The sequence below is a fragment of the Lissotriton helveticus genome, chromosome 2_1, assembly GCF_964261635.1.
Source record: "Lissotriton helveticus chromosome 2_1, aLisHel1.1, whole genome shotgun sequence".
Lineage (NCBI taxonomy): Eukaryota > Metazoa > Chordata > Amphibia > Caudata > Salamandridae > Lissotriton > Lissotriton helveticus.
This window is the reverse complement of record NC_136059.1, coordinates 1,663,431,474-1,663,447,644: the sequence shown is the minus strand read 5'-3', so window position 1 is coordinate 1,663,447,644 and position 16,171 is coordinate 1,663,431,474.

Here is a 16,171-nt window from a genome sequence, read left to right as displayed (position 1 = left end):
CTCTCCTTGGAGCATGGCTCGCTTTTTAACATGGAAGACAATGGCATAGGCACAACCAATGATAGCAGTGCGTCTGGGTTTTCAGAAGCCGTGATCAGTTCATCACACATGCACATTAGGTAATGGCTCTGTCACTAACTCTGGTACCAGATCTGGATCTGGAATTTGCAGATCTTCAACTGCCTAGATGCCACATGGTCCAGAAGAAAAGAGGAAATGACCCACTGGGAAGGGTGTGGCTGCTCAGCAGAAACAACCGGCCCAATCACAAAATACCCACTGCCATCTTTTATCGTGGATTCAACCTCAGACCCTGTCCCAGCCTACCCAGACAAATGTTCCTTTGCCCCCAGATTCTTCTGGTTATGCTGATTTGTGCGCAAATGTTTGTTGCTTACTAGAGGAGAAAGTGAAACCGTTATCTGAGTCTCTACAGCTTATTGAGACCCTTCTATTCAACTTACTTAACCCACCTGCTGATAGTAATGGAAGTAGGTCGCTTCTATCACAGCCGCGGGCCGTGGAGGGAGTTACGTTGGGGCAGGGAGGCGGGGAGGGGGAGGGGCGATGCTGTGCACGCTACGAATTTCGTTTTATTAACTAAATTGTGTACTTACCTGCAATTATCCATATGCCAGTTTTTAGGTCCCTCCACCCTGCCCCTCCCCCTCCCTGCCTCCCTGCCCCACCGTAATTCCCTCCACGGCCCACGGCTGTTCTATCAGCTCAAACTAGTTCCAGCCTTTCTGGGGCTAGTATCTTACAGGATAAGGCATATAGTTCCTCTATGAACAATGTGGTTACCTCTGATCCCTCTCTAAATAGGAATAGCAGGTCCAAGGAAGCTCCCAGACCGAAGGACTTAACTCCAGGGGACACAATACATCAGTTGAAACACAGATATTAAACTAATTTAATCCCGTGAGGTGCTGAAGGGTCTGTTGTTTCTCCTAGCCAAGATATATTGAGCCTGCCAACTACAGTCAGTCCATTTATTTTAACTTTAGTAGGCGTTCCTCAACTTAGACCAGGCCAACAGGAGGCATGGGTCCAGCTTCTTAATCAAACTGGTCACTGGTTGTTCAAATTCAAACATTTTAATGTACAGGGCCTAAATGAGTTTAAAATGATGAGAAGGATGAGTTGGGTGGGCCGCTTAAGAAAAAACATTGATGGGGATTGCATTGTGATAAAACTTTACACAGACAATGGGTCAAGGTTACTAGAAGCTAAATGGTAAACTGTACAGTGATTGGGATACAAACTAGGAATCCATGGTTTTCAAGTGAAAAATTGTGTTCCCATCAGATACCCATCCTGTTCCGCCCTACATCATTTGGGATCCTTCACCCGAAGGAAGTGGAAACTTGTCCACCATGGATTGGGTAAATTGTAGTCCAATCCTTGTAGAGGACACTGAAAAAATGATGGTTGGAAAATGGTGACAGGTGGGAAATGACTAGCAGTGCAGTGAAAAAGTGAAAAGTTCAAAGGAACTATGTGGTGTAAGTTAATATTGGGTTGTGGGAATGGAATTTTTTTTTTTAATATGATCCTACCCACACCCAAAGGAATAAAAACAGTGCTAGTAGTGTAACAAATAACTACTTAGATGTTAGGAGGTTGACATGTTTCTGCAGTGTAGTGGGGTCGAAAGATCCCCGTCTGCTTCTTCAGGACCTTGTTAATGCTACTGCTTCTGTGTGAAAATAATTAGGTAAATAAATTTCATATCACCTGAGATCGCCCATTTAGATGATCCAATCGGTCATGTGAACATATGAAACAAAAACACACAGATACACATGTACAGTTAATATCTATAGCTTCAAAGAAATTACACATTGGTCTAAAGATCATGTCAAAGAATAATGATCAATGGTTGCAGAAGAGTCAACTTAATTGCTACAGAGCAAGAAATGAATACAAAGGCAGGGTAACACCATGCCCACTCACCCTTTATTTGGGGAATGAACTCTCCACCTCACCCGGCCACAGCTCAGGTTTAAATGGAGCACCGCTCTTCGGCGATGTGTGCCGAGTTTGACCTGCATCCCCGCTCGATTGCTGTCAGATCAACATAAACGAGCTTTTACATCATGACGATGTGTGCCGAGTCTAGTGTCAGTAATTCCGACGTTGTGTCCCCACTTATTGATATTGCTAAATTGTGGTGAGGCGTCACTGTTTACATGCCAGCGGCACACTTTCTACTAAATAGTTAGCCTCGCTGTCATTTTCTAGCATAGCACGGTTGTTTTCAGCGCATATCAATAGAAAACTGTAAGACAATTTAGTCTTTTGCGAGATGTGATACAACACATCTATTACACACAATGTTTGCCTTTTAAATAGCGCTGATCAGATAAGAAATAATAACATATCAGGTCTAGCTGCTTGTCGCATTTGGTTCTTCCTCTTCCTTTATTATTTTTCCTGTTTCACTCTATAGAGCGGTGCTCCATTTAAACCTGAGCTGTGGCCGGGTGAGGTGGAGAGTTCATTCCCCAAATAAAGGGTGAGTGGGCATGGTGTTACCCTGCCTTTGTATTCATTTCTTGCTCTGTAGCAATTAAGTTGACTCTTCTGCAACCATTGATCATTATTCTTTGACATGATCTTTAGACCAATGTGTAATTTCTTTGAAGCTATAGATATTAACTGTACATGTGTATCTGTGTGTTTTTGTTTCATATGTTCACATGACCGATTGGATCATCTAAATGGGCGATCTCAGGTGATATGAAATTTATTTACCTAATTATTTTCACACGGAAGCAGTAGCATTAACAAGGTCCTGAAGAAGCAGACGGGGATCTTTCGACCCCACTACACTGCAGAAACATGTCGACCTCCTAACATCTAAGTAGTTATTTGTTACACTACTTGCACTGTTTTTATTCCTTTGGGTGTGGGTAGGATCATATTAAAAAAAAAATCCATTCCCACAACCCAATATTAACTTACACCACATAGTTCCTTTGAACTTTTCACTTTTTCACTGCACTGCTAGTCATTTCCCACCTGTCACCATTTTCCAACCATCATTTTTTCAGTGTCCTCTACAAGGATTGGACTACAATTTACCCAATCCATGGTCGACAAGTTTCCACTTCCTTCGGGTGAAGGATCCCAAATGACGTAGGGCGGAACAGGATGGGTATCTGATGGGAACACAATTTTTCACTTGAAAACCATGGATTCCTAGTTTGTATCCCAATCACTGTACAGTTTACCATTAAGCTTCTAGTAACCTTGACCCATTGTCTGTGTAAAGTTTTTTTATTGCATGAAGGGATCACAGCAATGCGAGGTCATTAAATATTTCCCTAATATTACCCTACTATGTGTATAGGATTGCATTGTGATACCATTTCCGAGTACCTCCTGTGTAAAGAACACATTGAGACTGATTGAACACAGTTATCTCACTGATTCTTGTACTGTTGCATTGCCACTAGGCTATTTTTATAAGCCTGCTTCTCTTTTCCCACAAATATGTGCTGTCCCTCTCCAGGCTCCCCCTCTTGTCTGTAGAATCAGGTTTTCACCATTGCAGGGTCTTGAAGAAGTTGAATGTGTACACGAGGCAATGTCTAGATTGTTCCTGTTTTGTTCTCGTCCCATCAATTCGGTTATTGCCCCCAAAAAGCATAAAAATACTTTGTTGGAATGTAGCTGGGCTCCATGCAGATATTAGCCTGATTAGCTTTCTTTTATTGAAAACTATGATATAGTCATGTTCCAAGAGACCTGGGACACTCTACCCTCTGATGTCAATGGCTATCAATGGCTTAGTATTACCACCACTCCCTAGCGTCAAGAGCATGCATCAGGTGGTTTAGCCCTTTGGGAAAGCAGAGCCACTGGGGGGACATCACATTGTAACTTTCAAGTTATAGTATTTCAAGTTATAGTATTGAAGAGGCACCTGAACCCATACTTGCTAAACTTTTATAACAACGATTTTACCAACATCCGAAAACTACATTTTCAGCATTGTTTAATTATGGTTTACAGCAGGAATATCGACGGGGAAATATCGACAAGCAGAAATATCGAGGTAAGAATATCATCTGTGTGAAATATCGATGAATTAAATATCGATGTAGTGAATATCGTTTTTTTGTACTGCAGAAATATCGACATTGTTAAATATCGTTGTAGTAAATATAGTTGAAATAAATATCGATGTAAATAATATCGATATTATGTTTTAATGATATAATTTGTTTACTTGTTTAATAGTTCTGTTATTTTTTTTATATTTTTAATGTTTTTATGTGAATAATAAATGTAATTTTATAATATTTTTTACTTTATTTAGTAAATATTTTAGGAGTGGGTTGTTGGGTTTATAGGGGATATGGGTGGGTAGTAATTTAAAAATGTGTGTGAACATTTTTTAAAAATTTTAAATTTGAAGGAAATAAATTTCTAATTTTGAAATTGTAAATTTGAAAGTAGAATTTCTTAGTATATTTTAAATTGTTATATATTATAAAATGTGTAAATATTTTAGGAGCGGGTTGGTGGGTTTATAGGGGATAAGGGTGGGTAGTAATTTAAAAAATGTGTGTGAAAATGTTTAAAAAATTTAAAATTAGAAGGAAATGAATTTCTAATTTTGAGATTTTAAATTTGAAAGTAGAAATTTGTTAGTATATTTTAAATTTTTATATATTATAAAATGTGTAAATATTTTTGGAGCAGGTTGTTGTGTTTATAGGGGATAAAGGTGGGTAGTAATTTAAAACATGTGTGTGAAAATGTTTAAAAAATTTAAAATTTGAAGGAAATACATTTCTAATTTCGAAATTTGAAATTTGAAAGTAGAAATGTTTTAGTATAATTTTAATTTTTATATATTATAAAATGTGTAAATATTTTAGGGGCTGGTTTTTGGGTTTATAGGGTATAACGGTGGGTAGTAAATTTAAAAAGGTGAGTGAATATTTTACAATAATTAAAAATTAGTAAGAAATACATTTTACATTTCGAAATTTAAAATTTAATAAGATTTTTTTATATATTCTAAAATTTGTAAATAGTTTTTGATTTGTTAGTTGTGTTTATAGTGGGTAATTGTGGGTAGCACTTTACAAATGTTGTTTTGAAAATTTTAGAAAAAAAATAATTTGGAGTAAAACTATTAAAAATTTGGAAATTTAAAAATTGGAAAATTAAAATTTTATTTTAATGAAAATATTGTATATATTATTAAATATTGTATATATATTTAGGGAGTGGATTATTGTATTTATAGGGGATAAGGGTGGGTAATAATTTAAAAAAGTTCAGATTAATTTTATATACATTTTGAAAAATATAATTTAATTTAATTTATATTTTTAAATTTTACATTTGAATTTTTAAATTTTTAATTTCTAATTTTGGATATTTTTACTGTCCAGCATTTTCCCTGAATTATGTTGGAAATGGAGTTAGAATAGTAAATTATTATGGTTTACTGTCCAGCACTTTCCCTGAGTTATGTTAGATTTGGAGTTAGAATAGTAAATTATTATGGTTTACTGTCCAGCACTTTCCCTGAGTTATGTTAGTTTTGGAGTTAGAATAGTAAATATTATGGTTTACTGTCCAGCACTTTCCCTGAGTTATGTTAGATTTGGAGTTAGAATAGTAAATTATTATGGTTTACTGTCCAGCACTTTCCCTGAGTTATGTTGGACTTGGAGTTAGAATGTAAATTATTATGGTTTACTGTCCAGCACTTTCCTAAGTTATGTTGGATTTGGAGTTAGAATAGTAAAGTATTATGGTTTACTGTCCAGCACTTTTCCTGAGTTATGTTGGACTTGGAGTTAGAATAGTAAATTATTATGGTTTACTGTCCAGCACTTTCCCTGAGTTATGTTTAATTTGAAGTTAGAACAGTAAATTATTATGGTTTACTGTCCAGCACTTTCCCTGAGTTATGTTAGATTTGGAGTTAGAATAGTAAATTATTATGGTTTACTGTCCAGCACTTTCCCTGAGTTATGTTAGATTTGGAGTTAGACTATTAAATTATTATGGTTTACTGTCCAGCACTTTCCCTGAGTTATGTTACATTTGGAGTTAGAATAGTAAATTATTATGGTTTACTGTCCAGCAATTTTCCTGAGATTTGTTGGATTTGGAGTTAGAATAGTAAATTATTATGGTTTACTGTCCAGCACTTTCCCTGAGTTATGTTAGTTTTGGAGTTAGAATAGTAAATATTATGGTTTACTGTCCAGCACTTTCCCTGAGTTATGTTAGATTTGGAGTTAGAATAGTAAATTATTATGGTTTACTGTCCAGCACTTTCCCTGAGTTATGTTGGACTTGGAGTTAGAATGTAAATTATTATGGTTTACTGTCCAGCACTTTCCTAAGTTATGTTGGATTTGGAGTTAGAATAGTAAAGTATTATGGTTTACTGTCCAGCACTTTTCCTGAGTTATGTTGGACTTGGAGTTAGAATAGTAAATTATTATGGTTTACTGTCCAGCACTTTCCCTGAGTTATGTTTTAATTTGAAGTTAGAACAGTAAATTATTATGGTTTACTGTCCAGCACTTTCCCTGAGTTATGTTAGATTTGGAGTTAGAATAGTAAATTATTATGGTTTACTGTCCAGCACTTTCCCTGAGTTATGTTAGATTTGGAGTTAGACTATTAAATTATTATGGTTTACTGTCCAGCACTTTCCCTGAGTTATGTTACATTTGGAGTTAGAATAGTAAATTATTATGGTTTACTGTCCAGCACTTTCCCTGAGTTATGTTAGTTTTGGAGTTAGAATAGTAAATTATTATGGTTTACTGTCCAGCACTTTCCCTGAGTTATGTTAGTTTTGGAGTTAGAATAGTAAATTATTATGGTTTACTGTCCAGCACTTTCCCTGAGTTATGTTGGACTTGGAGTTAGAATGTAAATTATTATGGTTTACTGTCCAGCACTTTCCTAAGTTATGTTGGATTTGGAGTTAGAATAGTAAAGTATTATGGTTTACTGTCCAGCACTTTTCCTGAGTTATGTTGGACTTGGAGTTAGAATAGTAAATTATTATGGTTTACTGTCCAGCACTTTCCCTGAGTTATGTTTTAATTTGAAGTTAGAACAGTAAATTATTATGGTTTACTGTCCAGCACTTTCCCTGAGTTATGTTTTAATTTGAAGTTAGAACAGTAAATTATTATGGTTTACTGTCCAGCACTTTCCCTGAGTTATGTTAGATTTGGAGTTAGAATAGTGAATTATTATGGTTTACTGTCCAGCACTTTCCCTGAGTTATGTTAGATTTGGAGTTAGACTATTAAATTATTATGGTTTACTGTCCAGCACTTTCCCTGAGTTATGTTACATTTGGAGTTAGAATAGTAAATTATTATGGTTTACTGTCCAGCACTTTCCCTGAGTTATGTTAGTTTTGGAGTTAGAATAGTAAATTATTATGGTTTACTGTCCAGCACTTTCCCTGAGTTATGTTAGTTTTGGAGTTAGAATAGTAAATTATTATGGTTTACTGTCCAGCACTTTCCCTGAGTTATGTTAGATTTGGAGTTAGAATAGTAAATTATTATGGTGTACTGTCCAGCACTTCCCATGAGTTATGTTAGATTTGGAGTTAGAATAGTAAATTATTATGGTTTACTGTCCAGCACTTTTCCTGAGTTATGTTGGACTTGGAGTTAGAATAGTAAATTATTATGGTTTACTGTCCAGCACTTTCCCTGAGTTATGTCAGTTTTGGAGTTAGAATAGTAAATTATTATGGTTTACTGTCCAGCACTTTCCCTGAGTTATGTTAGTTTTGGAGTTAGAATAGTAAATTATTATGGTTTACTGTCCAGCACTTTCCCTGAATTATGTTACATTTGGAGTTAGAATAGTAAATTATTATGGTTTACTGTCCAGCACTTCCCATGAGTTATGTTAGATTTGAAGTTAGAATAGTAAATTATTATGGTTTACTGTCCAGCACTTTCCTTGAGTTTTGTTGAATTTGGAGTTAGAATAATACATTATTATGGTTTACTGTCCAGCACTTTCCCTGAGTTATGTTAGTTTTGGAGTTAGAATAGTAAATTATTATGGTTTACTGTCCAGCACTTTCCCTGAGATATGTTACATTTGGAGTTAGAATAGTAAATTATTATGGTTTACTGTTCAGCACTTCCCATGAGTTATGTTAGATTTGGAGTTAGAATAGTAAATTATTATGGTTTACTGTCCAGCACTTCCCATGAGTTATGTTAGATTTGGAGTTAGAATAGTAAATTATTATGGTTTACTGTCCAGCACTTTTCCTGAGTTATGTTGGACTTGGAGTTAGAATAGTAAATTATTATGGTTTACTGTCCAGCACTTTCCCTGAGTTATGTTAGTTTTGGAGTTAGAATAGTAAATTATTATGGTTTACTGTCCAGCACTTTCCCTGAGTTATGTTAGTTTTGGAGTTAGAATAGTAAATTATTATGGTTTACTGTCCAGCACTTCCCATGAGTTATGTTAGATTTGGAGTTAGAATAGTAAATTATTATGGTTTACTGTCCAGCACTTCCCATGAGTTATGTTAGATTTGGAGTTAGAATAGTAAATTATTATGGTTTACTGTCCAGCACTTTTCCTGAGTTATGTTGGACTTGGAGTTAGAATAGTAAATTATTATGGTTTACTGTCCAGCACTTTCCCTGAGTTATGTTAGTTTTGGAGTTAGAATAGTAAATTATTATGGTTTACTGTCCAGCACTTTCCCTGAGTTATGTTAGTTTTGGAGTTAGAATAGTAAATTATTATGGTTTACTGTCCAGCACTTTCCCTGAGTTATGTTACATTTGGAGTTAGAATAGTAAATTATTATGGTTTACTGTCCAGCACTTCCCATGAGTTATGTTAGATTTGAAGTTAGAATAGTAAATTATTATGGTTTACTGTCCAGCACTTTCCTTGAGTTTTTTTGAATTTGGAGTTAGACTACTACATTATTATGGTTTACTGTCCAGCATTCTCAGTGATTTATATAGAGTTTGGAATTAGAATAGTATTTTTTTTGATTTACTATATAGTATTTTATTTTACTTTAATAGTATTTGGAATTATAATACTGATTTATGTTTTGTGAAAAATATTATAATTACAATATCATAAATAAATACAAATTATTATTGTTTTAATTCTTTTCTTTCAATAATATGTAATGTATTTTGAAGTATTTAATATATTATATTTAATAACATATGTATAAAAATTAATTACACATATTTGTAACATTATATCATTAATTTCACATGCATGTATCATTGTAAAGTAACATAGTAACATTTATTCTAGAATAAACAGTCTTTGTTGTGTTGTTTCTGTTTGTTAATGAAAACATTTATACATTTAAAAAAAATTAACATTTGTATTTAATGATGTATAACATTGCAGTATTTGTAATATATATACATTGTACATTTTTAAATATAATGTTTTATTAATTAGCATATTAATGTGTTAAATAAATTTAAAATAATTTGCATTTACAAAAGTATATACATACATTTTTAACATTTGTTTATTATAACTAAATAAAGAGTTATTTTTATAAACATATGTTTAATATACATTCATTTTTTTATTATATATATTTTAACATAAAGTAAGTAATGTTTATTTTACAATATTTATATGTTTATTTTACACATTTTAAAAATAATAAAAAAATGTTAACAAAAATTTAAACAATGTTTAATTTGTTTATATTCATTTCTATACGTATTTAGTCCTATTTTTTTTTTTTAATTATGCCGCCATTTTGTTTTCATTAGTTCAATTTTTAGACTATCTACATCGTTGTTTGGGTCATTTGTGAAGACAGAACCTCACGGTTGGGAGCTGCTTCGTGTTTCTTAATGTAAATTTGATTTTAATTACTTTTAAGTTAGTTTTAAGGTATTTTTTAGTTAGTAGTAGTGTATATGTTTTGCTATGTGTGTTAATTAACAGTTTATGTAAAATGTACGTGTTATTTAAGTACGTTAGTTATAGGGTAGTTTGTTCACTATCTAATATTAATGTAATGTTAATGTTTTGCTTTTAATCATTACTTTATGTATATTAATACGTTTTATATGTTGTTTATTCGATTTGAGGGTTTAATATTTGTTATGGGTGGGTTTTGTATCTACTTTATTTACAGGTGCCGGTTTTGGTGAACGGACGGTATTGCTCTCGCTTTTTTTTTTAAATAAATGAAATTGTTGTTACTAGTGTTTTTTACTAGTTTACATACATATCCTTGTTTTTCGAGATTTTGGTGCGTTTTTTATAGTGAATCATTCTCGTGTTTTTATGGTTTCATTATCGAGAGGATTGCTACGTTGGATTCTTTTTATACAGTTGTAGTTTTACATTTTTGGGGGTTGGTCATCACTATGTGGATTGTTTTTTGCTTGGATTGGTTTTTTAAGCATCTATTTCGGACATATTCTACAGCTACAGAACCGTAAGTTATTATGTATTATTTTTTTGGGGTGGGTAATTTTTATTTGTGGATTTGTATTATTATTAGTTATTTTATGTCTTGTGATATTAATTTCTATTTTACATTACATGACATAATTGAACTAATATTAAAAAAAATTGATCTGTGTTATATATGTTTTTATGGTTTGCTATTTGTATTTTATTAAAGGATGGATTTTGCTATTAGGTGAATGTATTCTAGACCTTGGATACTTGGGTACATTCTTGTTTTTTGTTGGAGGTACTCATACATATTTATTGTTTGTTTGCTTAGTTTTGGTCTGATTTTTGATAAAGATTGTTCTATTCTTAGCTCTCGGTAGCTTTGTTCTTTTTTGATGCATTGGAGGAGTTTGTGAAGTGTTGGTTGTCCTCTCCCTATTGTGGCTTGGAAGGCATTATGGCATCCTTCTACCGCGTTATTTGTTTTGGCTTTTTGTGCTATAGTGCTAACGTAGACATTCCACCAGGGAATTTTGAATTTAGGTTGTCTGTGGTGACCTGAATGATGTAATCTTCCTACCCAGGTGTCTTCTAAATAGTCTAACAAGGGAGTTAATTTTTTTCCATTAGTGCTGTAGAAAAGACTGTCAATTAATACATTGTAGTAATTTGCCACTTCTGTTGTTGGGACGTATGCTAGGGCTATTCATTTTTTGATCTGGTAAGCAAAGTTGCTGTTTGTAGAGTAGTCTATACTTAAGGTAGATTTTTGTAAGTGTCTCCATATACTTTGATTGTAGGGATTATAACACCCTTGTATGGCAGTGTGTGGGTATATTTTTAGTATAGCTTGTATCATAGCTATTTCAAAGTCTATTATGATTCTTTGTGGATAGTAAATATCTGTTAATTCTTTGATTGTTGTTAATATTTCTATGTAGGTTGCGTTTGTTTTATTTGGTAGCAATGAATAAATTAAGGGGATATTAGTTTCCTGGTATTCACCATGGAAGGTATAAAGTTGATAAAACGGTTTTGGACACACTTTAAAAGTTCCGTCCATCATCCATGTTTCACAATTTTTTAGTTTTTGTAAGTTGTTATTTGTTGCAAAAAGTAGAATTCTTTTATCATGGCTTTCGTTATCATACATCAAGAATGTGTCTTTTTTATGGGTAATAGTATATTCAGGATATATTTATATTTGTATTTATTTACAGCTTAGACAATGTAATTTCATTTTAACCTTTAGTTTGCTAAATCTTTATTTATTTGTTATATTTCTATGAAGGCATTGATAAGGTTGGACATTTGTTCTGTACATTTATTAATTTTTGCTGTTGCTGATAGGAAGTTTTGTTTTAAATAAAAAAAAAGAGAGCATTTATATATTTTAGGGAGTTTAGCTAAGTTTCTTGAGTTTTTAATAGTACATAAATGGGAATGTACTTACTTGTGTTGTTGTATAATCTGTTGTAGTAGTTGTTTAGGTTAGTTTTCTTTTCTCTTCAGCAAAGTAACCATTTTTCTTCGTGTTTGTTCAAAAAAATGGTAATTTTAGTTAATTATGTAATTGTTTTTATAGTAGCTAGTTAAGTACTTCTGCATTTTGATTAGTTGATGGAGATTTATTTTAAATGTATTGGTTGAGAAGTTTACTTTTAATTTTGTATCCGTTATTTTTAATGAGGGTGTTTTATTTGTTATTTAGTAGTAGTATATAATTAAATATGTTTTGTATGTGTTTTATATTTAAATCTATAGGTTTGGTTTATAATTTAAAAAAATGTTTATATATATATAATGTGTGTTAATAAATATCTTATATTGAGAATATTTGAATTATTAAGTATGTTTATATTTATTGGTGTATTAATAATTAATGTATACGTATTTTAAATATATACTATATTTATATATGATTATTTAGTATTTATCTAAAAGTTATTATTAATTAAATTGTTATGTTGTTGAGAGGAGTGTGTGTTTAATGTTAAATAAAATTTTCGATATTTTTTGTATTCGTTAATAGGCTGTATGTAAGTCGATAATAGTGGTGTCGATATTTTTGTAGTGTTTCATATTATTGAAAATATTTTTGATAATTTTGTAGTCGATATGTTTGTAGTCGATATAATTTAAAACAATATTTTTGTAGTCGGTAATAAAATATCGATATTTGTATAAATCCTTTTTTAAGTAAATGGTGACGATATTTTTGTGTACGATATTTTTGCGGCAATGTTTTTGTAAGTCGGTGTTTTTGTTATCGATATTTGATCAGGGATCTTTTAATTATATCCCCATGCTGTTACATGGTATCCCCACCTAAGGACACCCAGTGTGTTTGGCCTGGGATTTTAATGTCAGGCTGTCTTCTAAACCCAGTGCACCAAATGCTGAAATGTGTTCACCTATTTTTACTGATCCCATAAGTCAGGAGCTGGCTTCCTTTCTTGCTCCCCTTATTTTAGTAAATGTGATGGATATTGTGGCGTAAACTATGTAGATGTGCCCAACTTTCAGGCAGAGGTATTCCATCTACAATAAACTATGTCTTCCTTACCCGTAGTCTAGCAGACATACTTTTACATGGAATGATTTTCCCCTCCAATTTTAGTGACTATAACCTCATTGAGATAGCAATCTCTAGCCTTCTACGGATAACTCGAGATAAGTGTGGAGACTGCGCAAACCATCTGAATTTTTCAGGGCGATAATAATGGGGAACATAGAGCAGGTCTCTGTGTGTTTAATGGAGGAAGACAACAACCATCAGGTCAATGAGGCTTTCTCCAACCTTTGTCTCAGTATTAGGAAAGCCATTTTATAGCCTATTCGTCCCATTGCCAATTCACCTAGATAGTTCAATCATGCTTGCTCAGCGGCCAACCGTGTATTGCACATGACACTCGCTTCCAAACCCAGGGATCAATTAATAGTGGCCTTCTTAAGGAAGCAGTTTAAAGTAGTTACATCAACAAGGTGGAGAGAGGTAATAACACAGCAATGGGATTTTAATGTGCAGACATCCCTAATGAATGATAGTAAATCATTTTGGTCCACTGTCTCGGAGGTTAGATGGAAAAATCTGCACGGTCACCTATTACTTGTCATATTGCAAGTAAGACCTGGGAGGCCTATTTTGAAAAAAATGCATGCTGCTCGATTTTACATAAGTAAGCAATACATCTGAGTCATAAACTACACCCTCAAAGGCTTATCAGATACTTTGAATGAATGTGTGTCTCAGTTTATATGTTGTTCATTTTTTCTGTTTTTTCTTTTTTAGGGTTCCTGGACCTTCACTTTTGTTCCTTGTTACCCTTCTGTGTATCTACACAGTATGAAACTAAAACATGTATTACCCTGTTTTACTTGATGTTTCTGTTTACAGGTGTCTTGAATCGCCAATTGGGCGCAACGGACCTTACATTAAACATAGATAGGTACATTTTCACCTTATCTTATTTTTGTAGAGCACACTTTAAAATCTACATACATGTGAGTAAGGTGGGGATAAGTAGTGCATATTCCCGTCCTGAAGAAGGAGTTTTTTAACTCCAAAACATGTCGACGCACTAATTCGGTTGGGTTACCCTAATCAGTAAACCACAACCACTCTAGCACTCTTTTAATAATACCAGCCGGAGACTAAATAAAAAAAATTTCAGTACTCACGTGCCAGGTATTTTTTAATTTTTTCACTTTCACCTCACCACTCACTTTTGTACTCACACACACCAAACACATAGTTCACATGAAAAGTGCTCCTGCGTAGTCGTGAAGTCGTAGCACGCCGCATCCCGTAGAGGTTTGCGAAGACCCCGATGATGAAGCATGACACCAAGGGGCCTGTTGGTGTGTGAGGGGTATTTTAACAACACTGGTTGCTCCCCACCATTGTGGTAACAACCGCCTTCCACCTAGTGGATTCCATTTTGTTTATGACGATTTTACGATGCATCATTTGAATTAGGTAGTTTTAATTTGTGCAGCTTTCAGATGTCCTTAAGTGAAGTAGACGACGCTGTAAACCAAAGTGTCAGTGTTAAGGCTCCACTCCCAGATGGTGTTCCATTTGTTAAAATGCAAAACTGACTTTTGAGTCTCACTATCAACAAATGTTTTAACAATTTAGCCCATTCTTCAGTGCCTGCCACCTGGTCAACATCTATTATACTTCTTTTATTTTAAAAAGGGCATCAATCCCTCCCTGGATGTTATAGAACCTTAGCATTCCGTGATTCTACATATAAAATTCTTGGGAGGGTAATCTATAACAGAATCTGGGATTATGTCCAGGAATAAAATTGAGACGGTCGAACAATGTTTGAATCCTAATCTGGACGTGGTCAAATACACTGTAGCCAAACAAACTCCTCTTTATTTGCCATTCATGGACCTGTCCTCAGCAGTTGACTGTGTCAATAGACCTAAATTATGGCAAATGCTTTTTTTATGTAGTCTGGGCGAAGCACTTGTACACTTTCTTGCATTTTTGCACAATAACATGAAAGCCAGGGTTATAATTAGCAAGCAGGGAAAGGTCTTTGGAGATATAGATATTCGTTGTAATGAGTGTCAGGGGTTGTGTGCTACCCCTCTTTTGTTCATTTTATATATCAATGAGCGCCATCCCTTTTTAGAAACAATTACTTCTGATGTAATGCAAATGAAATGAAATGAAAAATTGCACTTATATAGCGCGTAACTACCCGGAGGCCTCGCAGCGCTTATGACTGATTACTTGTAGTGAACTCCGGGTGAATCAACACGCTTTGGCAAACAAGTGTGTTTTTAAAGCCTTTCTGAAGGAAGTATGATTATCAATCTCTCGGAGAGAGAGGGGAAGAGAGTTCCAGAGCCTGGTCGCAGTATGTGAGAAGGAGCGGCCGCCCCAACGAGCTTTGTTGATTTTAAAGGCCAACTATTACCAACACTCCTTTATGCACACAGCGCAGTCTTTATGGCACGTACGCCAAAGGCTGTGCATCTGGTGGTGCTTGTCTTTGGGGACTTTATGGCCTCATTAGACTTAAGCACAAACTTTGCAAAATCACACATTATGTAATTGGGTCCAAAGTGTAAACAACAAACTACTTCACCTGTTGGGGCTAATTGTTTGAGCAGCACTGGTACGTTTTCTTATCTAGGGTCTCCTTTTCTGCTACAGGGTCATGGATCACAAGCATTGTGCACCGTAGGATAAAGCTGTCAAGGGTAATTGGTTCCCTATCCAGTCCTCTGCAAACAATGGGCGGTGGTTCTCTTGCCCCTTTTTTACAGATATATAAGTCAACGTGTATTCCCATTGCAATGTATGGTGCCGAAGTGTGGGGCATTTCTCAATGTGAGGCTATTCAGATCGAAGAGAACCAGTTTTGCAGGAAACTCCTCTCAGCCCCTATATCTTCTTCTCACTTTATGTGTCACAAAGAACTCGGACTGCCTTATATAGTTTTTTTATTGGTATTTTCAAACAATGTCATAAACATTACAAAAAACATGCCAGTTGCTAATTAATACATCAATTTTTTTTTACATCCATGTATATTCATCTTCAGAGTGAGAAATACATATGTGCATTGTTCTCCTTGAAATGTAAGCAAGTGGTAGGTCGTCCACACAATGTACAGCCTTATATAGCGATACAGTCAAAGGACACTATATACAGAAAGGGGTACAGCTGGGAGCTCGATACAACCCTCCCGTCCTATCTTATTCCTGC